This window comes from Lathyrus oleraceus, chromosome 5, assembly GCF_024323335.1.
Source record: "Lathyrus oleraceus cultivar Zhongwan6 chromosome 5, CAAS_Psat_ZW6_1.0, whole genome shotgun sequence".
Taxonomy (NCBI): domain Eukaryota; kingdom Viridiplantae; phylum Streptophyta; class Magnoliopsida; order Fabales; family Fabaceae; genus Lathyrus; species Lathyrus oleraceus.
Window position 1 is genome coordinate 190296652 of NC_066583.1, and position 14810 is coordinate 190311461.

Consider the following 14810-nt stretch of genomic DNA (forward strand, 5'->3'; position numbering starts at 1 on the left):
ACCAAATTATCGCTAAAACTGAAAATAGCAAACGAAAATAGATTAAAGACAAACATGAACTTAAATCTAAAAACATAATAAAATAGTAAAATAAGAAAAATAAACTAGATAAATGCCTAAGTACAATTATAGAAGAATGTGCATCAAAATGCACTGATCAAATTCCTCCACACTTGAACTTTTGCACTCCGAGCAAAATTACAATTTCAAGACAAAAGGAAAAAAAACAGAGCATGCACTTCCAAAAGTTTTCAAGATACAAGGTATAAGCATAATTCTAAGTCTAAGCTTCAAGAATATGGTGTTAGTAAGTAACTTTTTGTGACATTCAAAGCAGATAGAAAAATAGATTACCAAAAAGTATATCAACAACAGTAAGATCCTCACAAGATATAATTCACTCAACTCTCAAGTGTTTATATTAACTGTTTACACTCAAAGAACAACATGAAAATTAGTACTACCATAAGCTTGAAAGGACTCTAACATTCACAGTTGAAATACATGCACACAAAGATCAAAAGGACTTTTATTTGGTTGTAACGTGGCCAAGGTAAGGGTGAGATAAATTCTAAGGGGTACTAGGCTAAAATTCAAAGAGATAAAAGAGACTTGAAAGAAACTGCGGGAGTTGAATTTACAAAATATTTCATTCACTTGAACAACTCTATAACAATTGTTTTCTCTTCTCCTTCCTCTTTTTATTCTTTTTTTTGAAGGAGTATGTATTGACATGTATTGAAATATTACAAACATAATTCTTTTTTTTTCTTCCTCTTATCCTTCTATTTTTTCTTCCTCTTATCCTTCTATTTTTTCATTCTTTTTTTTCTTTTCTATTTTTTTCTTTTTTCTGCCAACTTCTGAAATATTACAAACATAACTATTCAACCCAACACAACTCCAAACAAGACTCTTTCAACCCTTTTAATAGGGTGATATCATTGTTTTTCACTTCTCGGCTTGTAATGAGTTTTTAAATAAAAAAAGGATAATAGGCTCAATGGGGTTTCAAACAAGGGATGCAATTATTTTAGGGTTGGCTTTTTGGCTAACTGGCTAAAAAAACAAAAGAAAATAAAATTGCATTTATCATATCAATGTGTACAAGTAAACAACAACATCAACAAAAGTCAATTCAAGTTCTAGAGACCAACAGACATGAGTGAATCACACAAGAAAAAAAGAGATAAATTTTTGTATGTTATCCATATAAGGCTCAAAGCTCACCAAGGTTAATGATCTACTGATAAAGATATACAATTTAGAGTCTAGTCCTACTTATCATACTAAAAATGCACAACAAATTTTTCACATCACACCACAAGACTTTAGTCAAGAGAACTAAGAAAAATACTCATAATTGTAACTCAAAAACCAAAGGAAAAAGCATGCATTTTTTTTAAGAAAGCAAGCAAAAACCAAAACAGAGAAAAAATATAAACAAAAGAAATAAATGGTTCTCTCCCCACACTTAAAACATACATTATCCTCAATGAAAGAGCATAAATATAAAATAAGAGTGAGAGAAAGGAAAGAACACACCCGAGGAGTCAAGGCGAATAAATGATTGCATAAACAACCTTTCCCAAAGAGAGATCTTCTATAGTCTCTTCTTCAAAAGTCGGGTTCTCATGGAGTAGCTTCAGGTAGTGTCCATTGACCTTGAAATTTTGATTAGTGCATTTTCCTTGTATTCCAGGATCAAAAAAGTATCTTCGATAAGTAAAAGTGCTGAATGTGCACGTGAAAGAGATCTTTTTTTCATAACATCAATAATTAAAGGATTACGGGGTTTCCTCACTACTTTTGTTTCATCTTTAAGTGAGATCCTATGCATACATATGGATGAGCTAATATCACGAGTGTCAGCCAAGGTCAATCCAATTCCCTTCTTATATTTCTGCTTAAGTTGAAGCTTTGATGAATAATATGAATCCTCGGGAAGTGGTTTAGGCTCTAAAGAATTTGGTTGTTCAATGGATGGTATGTTTGGGGCAGCTGAAATTTCAAGAGCTTCAGTCACATAAACAACTTCGTTTATACTATCACCATGCAAGGCATCATCAATCTCAGCACAAACAACACAAAGGTTAGTGTCAGTACAATCATCACATGAATAAACATCATCAAACCCAGATAGAGATGGAAAATCAAGTGAAAACAATTCAGAAAAAGTGTCATCAACCAACTCAGAGATCAATTCAATATGAAAAACAGAATGCTCCTCCAAGGGATGTTTCATGGCATCGAAAATGTTAAATTTTACAACAATGTCACCAAATTCCATGGACATGGTTCCATCGTCGACATCAATTTTGTTTTCTCTGTTTTCATGAACGGTCTGCCTAAAATGATGGGCGATCTGCTTGAATTTGTTTCTCCATACATGTCCAGAATGTAGAAATCTGCAGGAAAAATCAAGTCATTAACTTGAACAAGCACATCTTCCACTACTCCAATAGGGCGAGCATTACTTCTGTTTGCTAGTTGAATGATTAAACCTGTATGCTGTAAAGGACCAAGATCAAGGTTATTATAAATAGAAGTAGGCATAACATTAATGCCTGCTCCCAAATCAAGCATACAATTGTCGAATTTACTATCCCCAATGGTACATGGAATAGCAAAAGTTCCTAGATCCTTGCACTTTTAGGGTATGACCTGATTGAGGGATGAAACAATAGCTTTTTCAGGTGAATGTTTAGGCTGGATAAAGGCTGAAATGTTTCTTCCCAAATTTACTCTCTCATTTCCCTTCAACCTTTTCTTACCTGTGCACAATTCTTTTTAATTTTTTGCATACTTTGGAACCTTCTTAATAACATCAAGAAGCGGAATGTTCACCGCCACTTTTCTGAACACATCTAAAATCTCTCTCTCCTTGTCTCCATCACCAGTCCTTTTATTTTTCAGTATTCTATGTGGGAAGGGAACTGGTGGCACATACTCCTTCTCTTTTTCTTTTTCAGTTTCTACCACAACAGAGGGTTCAGTTTCTATCACAACGGAAGAAGGTTCAGGTGTTACCTCAAGAATTTTTTTATTTTTTTCTGGGGCTGGTTCTGTTACCTTCTCGGATCTCAAGGAAATTGCACTCACATTAGTATTAGGGCCTTTTGGATTCACAACTGTTTGGGCATGAAGTTGGTTTGATCCTTGGGCTTGCTGCATGACATTCATCGAAGTGGCAAGCTGTCCAATCTGTGTCTGCAAAGTCTGAATACTGGAATCTGTTCGTTGCTGAAATTGGAGATTGTTAACAGCCATTTGTTTGACAAGATTCTCCAATGAAGGTCCGGAAGGTGCAGAGGTGGAGACTTGGGGAGTGGTCTTGGCAGGGGTGTGACTAATTGTTGTTGGATGGGCTGTTGGTTTCTATATCGAAGGTTTGGATGGTTCCTCCAATTGGGGTGACATTTGTTGGTTGACAAGTCAGGAATGTTGTACCCTTTCTGATTGTTGCTTTGGTTGAAAAAGTTAGCTGCATATGCTTGAGGCAACTGAGTGACTGACTCATCTTGAAGAATAGGACATGTGTCAGTTGGATGTTTAGTAGAAGTACAAATACCACACAACTTTCCTGTTTGAGGTTTACTCACTACCATTTGTTTCACTAAAGAAGTAAGCTCTTCAATTCTGGTTTCTAAAGCCTTGTTGGAAGAGGAAACCTGAATGTCATTCACACCTTTTGTTTGTACCATATAATTATTTCTGGTTGTGAATTGTTAGGAGTTGAGTGACATGTTCTCAATCAGGGCTTTAGCAGCAATTGGAGTTTTATCGACAAGTGCTCCACCACTAGCAACATCAAGAATGCTTCGATCCATTGGTAACAATCCCTCATAGAAATACTGAATAAGTAGTTGTTCGGTAATTTGATGTTGAGGGCAGCTGGATACTAATTGTTTGAATCTCTCCCAATGCTCAGCCAATGACTCATTTCCCTGTCTAATACCACATATTTCTTTTCGGATTGATGCAACCCTGGAGGCAGGAAAGTATCTCTCTAGGAAGACTCTCTTCAAATCATTCCAAGTCGTGACAGAATTCGACTCAAGATAATATAACCAATCCTTGGCAGCACCCTATAGTGAAAACGGGAAGGCTCTCAGCTTGATATGATCTTCGGTGATTCCTTCAGGTCTCAATGGTGTAGAGCAAACAACCTGGAATTCCTTAAGATGCTTATGCGGATCCTCATCTGCAAGACCACTAAACCTTGGCAACAAGTGTATTAAACCAGATTTCAACTCAAAAGGATCAGTAACATCAACATATTCAATACATAAACCATTGTAATTCATATCACGAGCAGCAAGTTCTCTCAGAGTTCTTTGGTCATCCATATTAAACTCAATAGAAAAAAAATCAACAAATAATGAGAAAACACATAACTAATTCAGCAATGCAGCAATAAATAGGAAAATACCGACAATGTCCCTATTAAGAATAAACAATTGAAATACGTAAAAAACTATTGAAATAAAAGGAAAAAAATACAAAAACACAAAAGTTAATCTAATAACGTCAATTAAAATTTTTGAGAATTTTTTCGGAATTTTCTGAAACTATCAAAACAGAAAAAAAAATCATAAAATATAGAAAAATAAGGAATTTCAGGTTTTTAGGATGACTTCCACAATTTAGTTCCTAATTAATCGACAAAGAATCAGAATAATTTGAGACGATTTTCTTAAAAAAAACAGATTTTTTTATCCTAAAACGCAAAAACACCAGAACACAAGAAAGTTAGGGCAAAAAATGTTAAAACATGACACATATGACTATAATAATAGTTAAACTATAATAATGGTTAAAATCTACAAGAATCCTCGGCAACGACACTAATTTGATCTGCTGTCGTACACGGGTCAAAACGAGTAATTAGAAAACTGTAGTTTAGCGGAAGCGACAACTCGGGTATCGTATCGCAAGGATTCTTGTATTATTGTTAACCTAATGAAACCAATTTAAGGGGGGCTTATGTTTTAGTGGTCGATTTAGAAAACAAAGCAAAAGAAGTGATTAAAATAAGCGATTATAAAATAAGTCAATCTACTGTTTCCGGTTTCCGGCTAATCACTGATTTTTACCTACCAATTCCCTAAGCGACTTCAATCTCTATTCGATTCAAATTCGATTGACAAGCGTAATACATATATGATAGATTTATATTCCTATATTCTGAATTAAGCAAATAGATAAATACAATCGTGAATTAAGCAAACACGATTTACAAACGCAATTTAACGACAAAGCGACGAAAACGACGATTAATAGTTAGGAATGCAATCATACGAATTTAATCAAAACCATTCCACAAAATAAAGATTAAGCAAATGAAATTTCATATAATAGAATTGAAAGAGAACGAAATTAAATTGATAGAATAAAAACCTTAAAGCCTTGAAAATTCGGTTACAGCAGAATGCTCTAGGAGATTAGTTCCTCTTCATGATCGCACAAAAGCAAAAAGTTATTGGGAATAATGTGTCTTTTCTACAGTACCACAACTGCCCTTTTAAGCAGAATAAGGGTTTCACTTATAATTCAAACTGGGTCGAAAAACTTAAATTCGGCCCAACAAATGGCCCAAAAGAAAATATTTCCTAAAGTACGAAACTTCAACGAATTATTTGAGTCATCTGCACTCCTAATCAGCTTTTGGCTTCAACATAAAAGTTACAGCTCTTTCTCTTAGCTTTCCAACGCATGTCAGAACTTACAAAGCGGCATCCCGTAGCTCAAGTTATGATCCGAACAGTGGACATGTATCAAATAACCGTTAAAACTGAAAATAGCAAACGAAAATAGATTAAAGGAAAACATGAACTTAAATCTAAAAACATAATTAAATAGTAAAATAAGCAAAATAAACTAGATAAATTCCTAAGTACAATTATAGAAGAATATGCATCAAAATGCACTGATCACCAATCCACACATCATGAACAAGATGGACACAAGTCATCCAATTGATCAAAGGGAAAAGAAGGAGATGAAGAAGAAGGAATCAAGAGAAGTCACACCCAAATTGGATCAAAAGTTTGATCAAGTCATCATTAAAATCAATCATCCATTTTGGTGGATTAGAGTTTTCACCCCATCAACATCCAAGATCCATTGAGTTTGATGAGACTTGGAGTCCAAACCTTCATGATCTAAGGCCAACAGAAGTTCAAAAGGTCACACAAATATAAAATGCAATAAAATGAAATGAAAATGCATCAAAGGTATTTTTAAATGATTTTTAAAATAGAAATAAAATGGAAAATCCATAAAGTCCTTTAAAATACCAAATAAATGGTCAAGAAAATTATGGAAGGTTAGAAATAAAATAAGAAACATATAATAAATTTTTTAGAATTTTAAAATATAGAAAAGTATTTTTAAACCAATTAAAACAGAGGAGAAAAGAGAAAATTCATGAAAAATAGGAAATCAATGAAATAAAATGTGAAAAAATAAAAATCAGATGAAGAAAAATAAAACAGAATTTTAGAAGTTATTTTGGAATTTTTTGGATAAAAAATGAAATTACTATGAATTTTAAAAGAAAAGGCAACTAAAAATAATAAAAGAAAAAAAATTAAAATAAAAGAAACACAGAGGGTTGGATCACGCCTCATTAATTGACGTGGCAGATCCAACACTCCAAATGTTAGAATGCATGGTGGAACGTGCTGCAAGCCAAACACAAGATCCAGTTTAAATACAATCAATCAAAATGTTTCAAAATTGCAACATGTCTGATTCAAACTCAGACAACCTGAGAAAACTAAGGTCGTCTTCTCCGGTGAGCTCTCATCGGAGTTTCATCGTTTGGAAAATTCAAGACACGAGACCACCACCATTGTGATCCTCTTCTCATCCTGAATTCAACCTCATACTCCAAATTCATTTATGTGAACTGAGCAAAGGGAATTTTATAGAAGTTTCATAAACAAGCAAACCACGAAAAATTAAATTAAATGATGAACACAATCAATCAACACCATATAAGTTAGGGGAAAACATCAGAGAATGAAGGACTACATTGTGGTAACTTGTTTGAGTTCAAATGATGCTCAAAACTACCTTGTCTAGATGATGATCAGAAGTTGATGAAGCTCAATTTGGTTAGAGCATTTCATAAGGTCTCAGAGCTTGGGAATTGTTGCAAAAGTTTCATAGGATGCCGATGGAGATAATGGAATCAATAAATTGGATTTGAACAAACTGAAGCTCAAAACACGATAGTTGAATTTTCTGGAAAAATTTCAAATTGCAGCAGGGGGTTCTTGGCTCTCTAAAGCTTGAAAATTAAGGCAATAGTCTCCTCTGTTTATAGGGAATGTTATTGGATCCAAATGCGTGTGAAATGATGCATAATTTGTCCAAAAAGAATTTGATCCAAGTGTGTGAAAATTGTGACTTGAAACTCATCAAAACTTAGCCAAATGATGTGTTTTAAGTGTCAATTAACTCCTGGAGACTCGTTAAAACATGTTTAGGACCAAAACACTTGCTAATTTGGATTGGAATTGAGATTAGTCATGATCAAAACTCGGGCAATGGTGATTTCTTCAGTTCCAAGTTACCATGTTCAACTCAACGGGGCATCCTACTCAAGAGGCTTTTTAATCCCATTCTTTTTGAAATGTGTTAATGTTAGATGCCCAAAAGTGCTTATTTGAGCTATCATATGTGGGCATCTTTCACTCTATTTCCTTGCTAAATTGTCTAAATCACCTTTGTTTTAGATGAAATGCATTACATTGATAAACAAGCTTGGTGCCTTTGATTTGTGTGTTATTGTGCAGGAAGAAGGCATGAAATAATTGAAATTTAAGACACAAGAAAGTTGGCAAAGGAACCAAGGAAAACAAGCATTCATCAGCATGCTCGCTAGGCGAAGGCTGTGGCGAAGCCTGCTCGCTAGGCGAGCTGCTAGCGAAAAGCTCCAGTAAAATGTAAATAAATTCGCTAGGCGAGCTGCTAGCGAAGGTGGTAGCGAGTTCGTTCTGTTTTGGTGAAAAGCGCAGCCAGCACTCACTCGCTAGGCGAAGCTCTAGCGAGTCCCCAGCGAGCATTCCAGTAGCAAAACCTCTCAACCTCGCTGGGGCGAAGGTTAGAGCGTGTCCTTCGCTAGGCGAAGGTTTGTTCGCTAGGCGAACATGACAGTTCAACAGACCCTGTTTTCTCTAGGCACAGGTGCCTTTGGTGCCACAATTTGACCCTCGCTAGGCGAGCCATTCTGCTCGCCTAGCGAGCATGACAGCCCAGTACTACTCTATAAGTAGCAGGTGCCACTTTTGAGCACCATACCTAGTTTTTACAACATTTTTCCACTTTTGTACTTTTGTTAGATATTTTTTACAACATTGTTCTTGGGAGCTTTTATGCCCTAGTTTTCATTTCTCTTCATCTTGCAATCATCTTCTACAAAAAGAAGGTGGATTCCCATCCAACATCGATTATCCGACTTGGATGTTGATCAACCTTCTTCCGAAACTTGCCGACCAAGCTACCATGAAAATGAGTAGCTAAGTCATCCATTTGTCAAGGTTAGATGTAGGTGATTACTAGCTTTGGGTGTAAATGTAAGGATCTTCATATGTAAACTCTTTAATGGTGAATATATGATGAAAACTTTGTTTCTATTTAAAACTCTTTGTGTTGGTTTATGATCGAGAGATGTTTACCAACTCTTGACTTAGGTTTTCATCCAATCTTGTTTGTTAGCTAGAGATAGTAATAAATGATTTTGTTCACCATAAGGTTGAACCAAAAAGTTGTCATTTTGATAGATTGTGTTCGAGAGAAACAATGGATCAAAATGGGAAAACTCACAATGTGTGTTCGAGAGAAACATATTGGGAGGACTTTGTGAAATGATTTATCATCTAAAGGAGTTTATAGGATTGTTGACCGAACAAATACATGCAAAGTAATCATTGAACCCTAACTTTGGCAATATTTCTCATTTATTCAAACCATAACTTTTACCGCAATTTATTACCTTTTTATGCAAGATAACGTGACAACCAAACAAAACTTTATTGTTACATTGAGTTAGAATTAATACAACCATCGAACGGCGGTGATATCTTACAATCCCTGTGGATACGATAACAAAAACCCGACACGTAAATTTACAACCAACAATTGGATGTTGATCAACCTTCTTCCGAAACTTGCCGACCAAGCTACCATGAAAATGAGTAGCTAAGTCATCCATTTGTCAAGGTTAGATGTAGGTGATTACTAGCTTTGGGTGTAAATGTAAGGATCTTCATATGTAAACTCTTTAATGGTGAATATATGATGAAAACTTTGTTTCTATTTAAAACTCTTTGTGTTGGTTTATGATCGAGAGATGTTTACCAACTCTTGACCTAGGTTTTCATCCAATCTTGTTTGTTAGCTAGAGATAGTAATAAATGATTTTGTTCACCATAAGGTTGAACCAAAAGGTTGTCATTTTGATAGGTTGTGTTCGAGAGAAACAATGGATCAAAATGGGAAAACTCACAATGTGTGTTCGAGAGAAACATATTGGGAGGACTTTGTGAAATGATTTATCATCTAAAGGAGTTTATAGGATTGTTGACCGAACAAATACATGCAAAGTAATCATTGAACCCTAACTTTGGCAATATTTCTCATTTATTCAAACCATAACTTTTACCGCAATTTATTACCTTTTTATGCAAGATAACGTGACAACCAAACAAAACTTTATTGTTACATTGAGCTAGAATTAATACAACCATCGAACGGCGGTGATATCTTACAATCCCTGTGGTAACGATAACAAAAACCCGACACGTAAATTTACAACCAACAAAATGGCGCCGTTGCCGGGGTCATTGCGGGAATTTTATGCTAACGCACTGCCCGATGACGACGAGCCCTTTACTTGGGTATCTAAAGTGGTTAGGCGTCCAATTGCATTTGATCGGGATGCCATCAACCGAATCCTTGGGAAACCGCTCCAGCTGGGAGCTGAAGAGAGAGACCAATACCACACTGACCTACGGCTTCACCGTGATGTTGAAGCAATTTCTGCCGCCCTGCTTTTACCAGGGAAATCTGTTGAGCTGAACCCATCTGGGGTTCCAATGAGGTATCACAGGGAGGACATGACTCCCATGGCTCAACTGATACTGCTTTTGGTTTTAACCAACATCCAGCCTAAATCCCACACCTCTACAGTGCCGATCCAGTGGCACATTTGGTCCATTCTATTCTCACCAACGTCCAGATCGATGTGGCGAGGATCATCGCAAATGAGCTGAAGTCTGTGATCGAGAGCGGGCTAAAATCGGGGGCTCGTGTTAATTGTCCCCTAGCTTTCCCGTGCTTGATCATGAGTTTATGCATTCAGGCAAGGGTGAGACTTCCGTCTCGGGGTCAGGTAAGGATCCCGTCACCTATCGATGACCGGTATGTGGCCAAATATTGTAGAGCGAAGAATGCTCGAGGCAGTGCTGCTACAGGGAGTACCAGGGCTTCTGATGGTCCTAGTACTTCTACTCCTGGACTTGATCCCTACCTCCGAGCTGTGTGCGATTACAGTTTTGAGTGGATGGCGGCATCCCAGAGAGTCATGACAGATATGCACAACTGTATGCAGAGGTTAGAACTGCAAGGAAATGACCCCACCGGTGCTCAGGCATTGTTGGCGCGTGAGCAGTTTCTGCTTAACGCCAACTGGCCTGTGGACAGGCCTGTCTATGGTGAGGGGGTGGGCGCTGATGCTGATGACGATGATGATGATGATGATGTTGATGATGAGGCTACCGGTTCTGATGCCGGTAGCGAGGAGGAGTCCTGAGCCCTTAGAGGGTTAAGTTTTTGTACTTTTCAGTTTTTATGTTATTTTTATTTGTATTTTCGGATTTTGTATCTTAACTTTGGTGTTGTACTATTGGGGTGTTTTGTCCCCCATGAACAAATTTATATTTTCAGTTAACGTTATTTATTTCTGTTTTTAATTTTGTTTGTTTAATAAATTTTTGGGTGATTAAGTGGCAAACCTTCTAGATTGGTTGCTCCTCAAGAAGTACCCAATGAAGGTGCATCCGAGCTTGGATGGCAATGATAAGAATAAACAAGTGAATGAGGCTAAGGTACATGGTTACCTTCGGCTAGAATGTTAGAATACATTAGGAACTTTACTCTTTTTGGTAAATTGAATATTGTCTTTTTGCAACATAATTGAATGAATGTTTCATCTAGGACTTAAAACCACAAATTGTGAGGAAACCTCCATTGTACATGTAAATGCTGGATTCTAATAAATTTTGTTGATTCATGTGATTCATGCTTTGTCTTTTATTATTGTGAAATTGTGGAAGCAATTAGAAATGATCAAGGCACTTGTTTTCTTTCGAGCACAACTACATCCAAAAACAACTTACCTGTGAGCAGAGAGAGTCTTTGTTAACCCCTTTGAGCTTAAACACTTGAATCTCGGCTTGAAATAAAGCGAGATCTCAAAAATCTTTTTTTTACAACCCGGAAAATCTTGATTATTGTTCTTTTGCCGTAAAAAGTTAAGAGCTTTCACTTAGGGTGAGGAAGAAATAAGTTGGGGAGAACGAAAAAGAATCGGTAAGTACCACAACTCTTGAAAAAGAAAAGAAAAACCGAGCAAGCATAAAAAAAATATATGTATAGAAAATATAGAAAAGAAACATCTGTTTTGTATATTTGATGTGAAAGAAAAGAACAAAAATAGAAACAATGAAAATGAATGCTTGCTTGGAAGAAAAATAGTGAAAAATAAAAATTGAGTTGTGGAATATGTGTTGTGAAGGTTTCAAATAAGAAACAAATGAAACAAAGTCGAGATGTGTGAATAATACTGTGAATGTCTCTTTTGCATCGGCACTTTCGTTTCAATGGCCTTAGAAATGACCCTTGTTTGTTAACCTAACCAAGCTTCAACCGAAAAGCCCTTAGTGATCTTTATGCTTCCACAGTACCATTTTTTTTAATTGTTAGACATTGTATGAATCTATTTGATTTCTTCATTGTTTGTTAGAGAGTGAGATTATTCCCGCGGTTGCAAACGCGTAAAATCTTCATTCCTTATTCGAAGAGGAGAGATAGGATGATTCATTCAGAATAGTATTGTTGTAGATAGATAAATATTTTGCATTGCTATTTAAGTTTTAGTTCTTGTGTATTATTTTATTCGAACCGTTGGAAACTTGTATATGCGGATTTCGCTTGTGTTTGAGCCGTTTATCCAACTTCGGAGAAACCTTTTTCTTAAAGCAAATCCTCTTGTCCTTAAAGAGGCATACTTTGCTTGAGGACAAGCAAGAATCTAGTTGGGGAGAGTTGTTAGATGCCCAAAAGTGCTTATTTGAGCTATCATATGTGGGCATCTTTCACTCTATTTCCTTGCTAAATTGTCTAAATCACCTTTGTTTTAAATGAAATGCATTACATTGATAAACAAGCTTGGTGCCTTTGATTTGTGTGTTATTGTGCAGGAAGAAGGCATGAAATAATTGAAATTTAAGACACAAGAAAGTTGGCAAAGGAACCAAGGAAAACAAGCATTCATCAGCATGCTCGCTAGGCGAAGGCTGTGGCGAAGCCTGCTCGCTAGGCGAGCTGCTAGCGAAAAGCTCCAGTAAAATGTAAATAAATTCGCTAGGCGAGCTGCTAGCGAAGGTGGTAGCGAGTTCGTTCTGTTTTGGTGAAAAGCGCAGCCAGCACTCACTCGCTAGGCGAAGCTCTAGCGAGTCCCCAGCGAGCATTCCAGTAGCAAAACCTCTCAACCTCGCTGGGGCGAAGGTTGGAGCGTGTCCTTCGCTAGGCGAAGGTTTGTTCGCTAGGTGAACATGACAGTTCAACAGACCCTGTTTTCTCTGGGCACAGGTGCCTTTGGTGCCACAATTTGACCCTCGCTAGGCGAGCCATTCTGCTCGCCTAGCGAGCATGACAGCCCAGTACTACTCTATAAGTAGCAGGTGCCACTTTTGAGCACCATACCTAGTTTTTACAGCATTTTTCCACTTTTGTACTTTTGTTAGATATTTTTTACAGCATTGTTCTTGGGAGCTTTTATGCCCTAGTTTTCATTTCTCTTCATCTTGCAATCATCTTCTACAAAAAGAAGGTGGATTCCCATCCAACATCGATTATCCGACTTGGATGTTGATCAACCTTCTTCCGAAACTTGTCGACCAAGCTACCATGAAAATGAGTAGCTAAGTCATCCATTTGTCAAGGTTAGATGTAGGTGATTACTAGCTTTGGGTGTAAATGTAAGGATCTTCATATGTAAACTCTTTAATGGTGAATATATGATGAAAACTTTGTTTCTATTTAAAACTCTTTGTGTTGGTTTATGATCGAGAGATGTTTACCAACTCTTGACCTAGGTTTTCATCCAATCTTGTTTGTTAGCTAGAGATAGTAATAAATGATTTTGTTCACCATAAGGTTGAACCAAAAAGTTGTCATTTTGATAGATTGTGTTCGAGAGAAACAATGGATCAAAATGGGAAAACTCACAATGTGTGTTCGAGAGAAACATATTGGGAGGACTTTGTGAAATGATTTATCATCTAAAGGAGTTTATAGGATTGTTGACCGAACAAATACATGCAAAGTAATCATTGAACCCTAACTTTGGCAATATTTCTCATTTATTCAAACCATAACTTTTACCGCAATTTATTACCTTTTTATGCAAGATAACGTGACAACCAAACAAAACTTTATTGTTACATTGAGCTAGAATTAATACAACCATCGAACGGCGGTGATATCTTACAATCCCTGTGGATACGATAACAAAAACCCGACACGTAAATTTACAACCAACAGTTAACATCATGGGTAATATTACAATATGCCAAGAAAGGTTGCATTTGGATGTTTGAGCACAAAGTTATGGCATGTTGAAGTTGACATAAAGAACTAGTTATGTAACTTAGAAAAATTTGAGTGCTTCATGGCTGAAAATGACCTATAATGTCCCGATGAATTTCATGGGCTTCCAAGCATATTCTGACCTTCGTCCTTGAAGCAAACTTGTAGAGAGCATCACAAATGACACTGTTCAAAAAGAACCAGATTCATGTGTTGAAAATTGAAGAAGTTATGATCCTTGAAAGTTGGGAAAAAGTCACTTGAAAATAGGTCAAATTTGACTAAGTCCATAAATGACCTATAATGTCTCCAAATGTTTGATGATCCTACAAGCATAATTGGATCTTGTCATGTAAAGAAAAGTTTTATAGGATGTTGAGAAGAGTTATAAGAAAAAAGGGGCATTCAAAAATGTTGATAATTGAAGGGGTTATGATCTTTGGAACCTTGACTTCAAAATGTTGACTTTTAGGTCAAACCACTTGGAACAAGCTTGTGTATTTGGACTTTTCTTGCACTTCAAAGCACACGGGTAATCATATGAACTCAAAATGAGGTGTGCTTGATTTCCTCTGGATTAAATAGCTCAAATCTTGAAGTTATTTGTTGAAGAAGGCGTAAAAATAAACACATGAACCTTTGAATTTCCTTGAGAAGTAAGCAACTAAACTTTGAGATGGTCTTGATTTGAAAAGCCCTACCTTGCACAATAAACTTAAGAGAAACAATGTATATTTTTGGTATTTTGATTAGTGGTTAGATAAACAATGAATCAAATAAACACAAAGGTAAAAGCATCAACAAAGAAGTGTTTGGTGATCCCTGCAAGAAGCAAAACCAAAGATGGATAGGGGAAGGACCAAGATGTGACCTTGTTTGTGTGAAAGGATGCAAATGATACGTGGGACATTAGGGTTAAAAATTAGGGT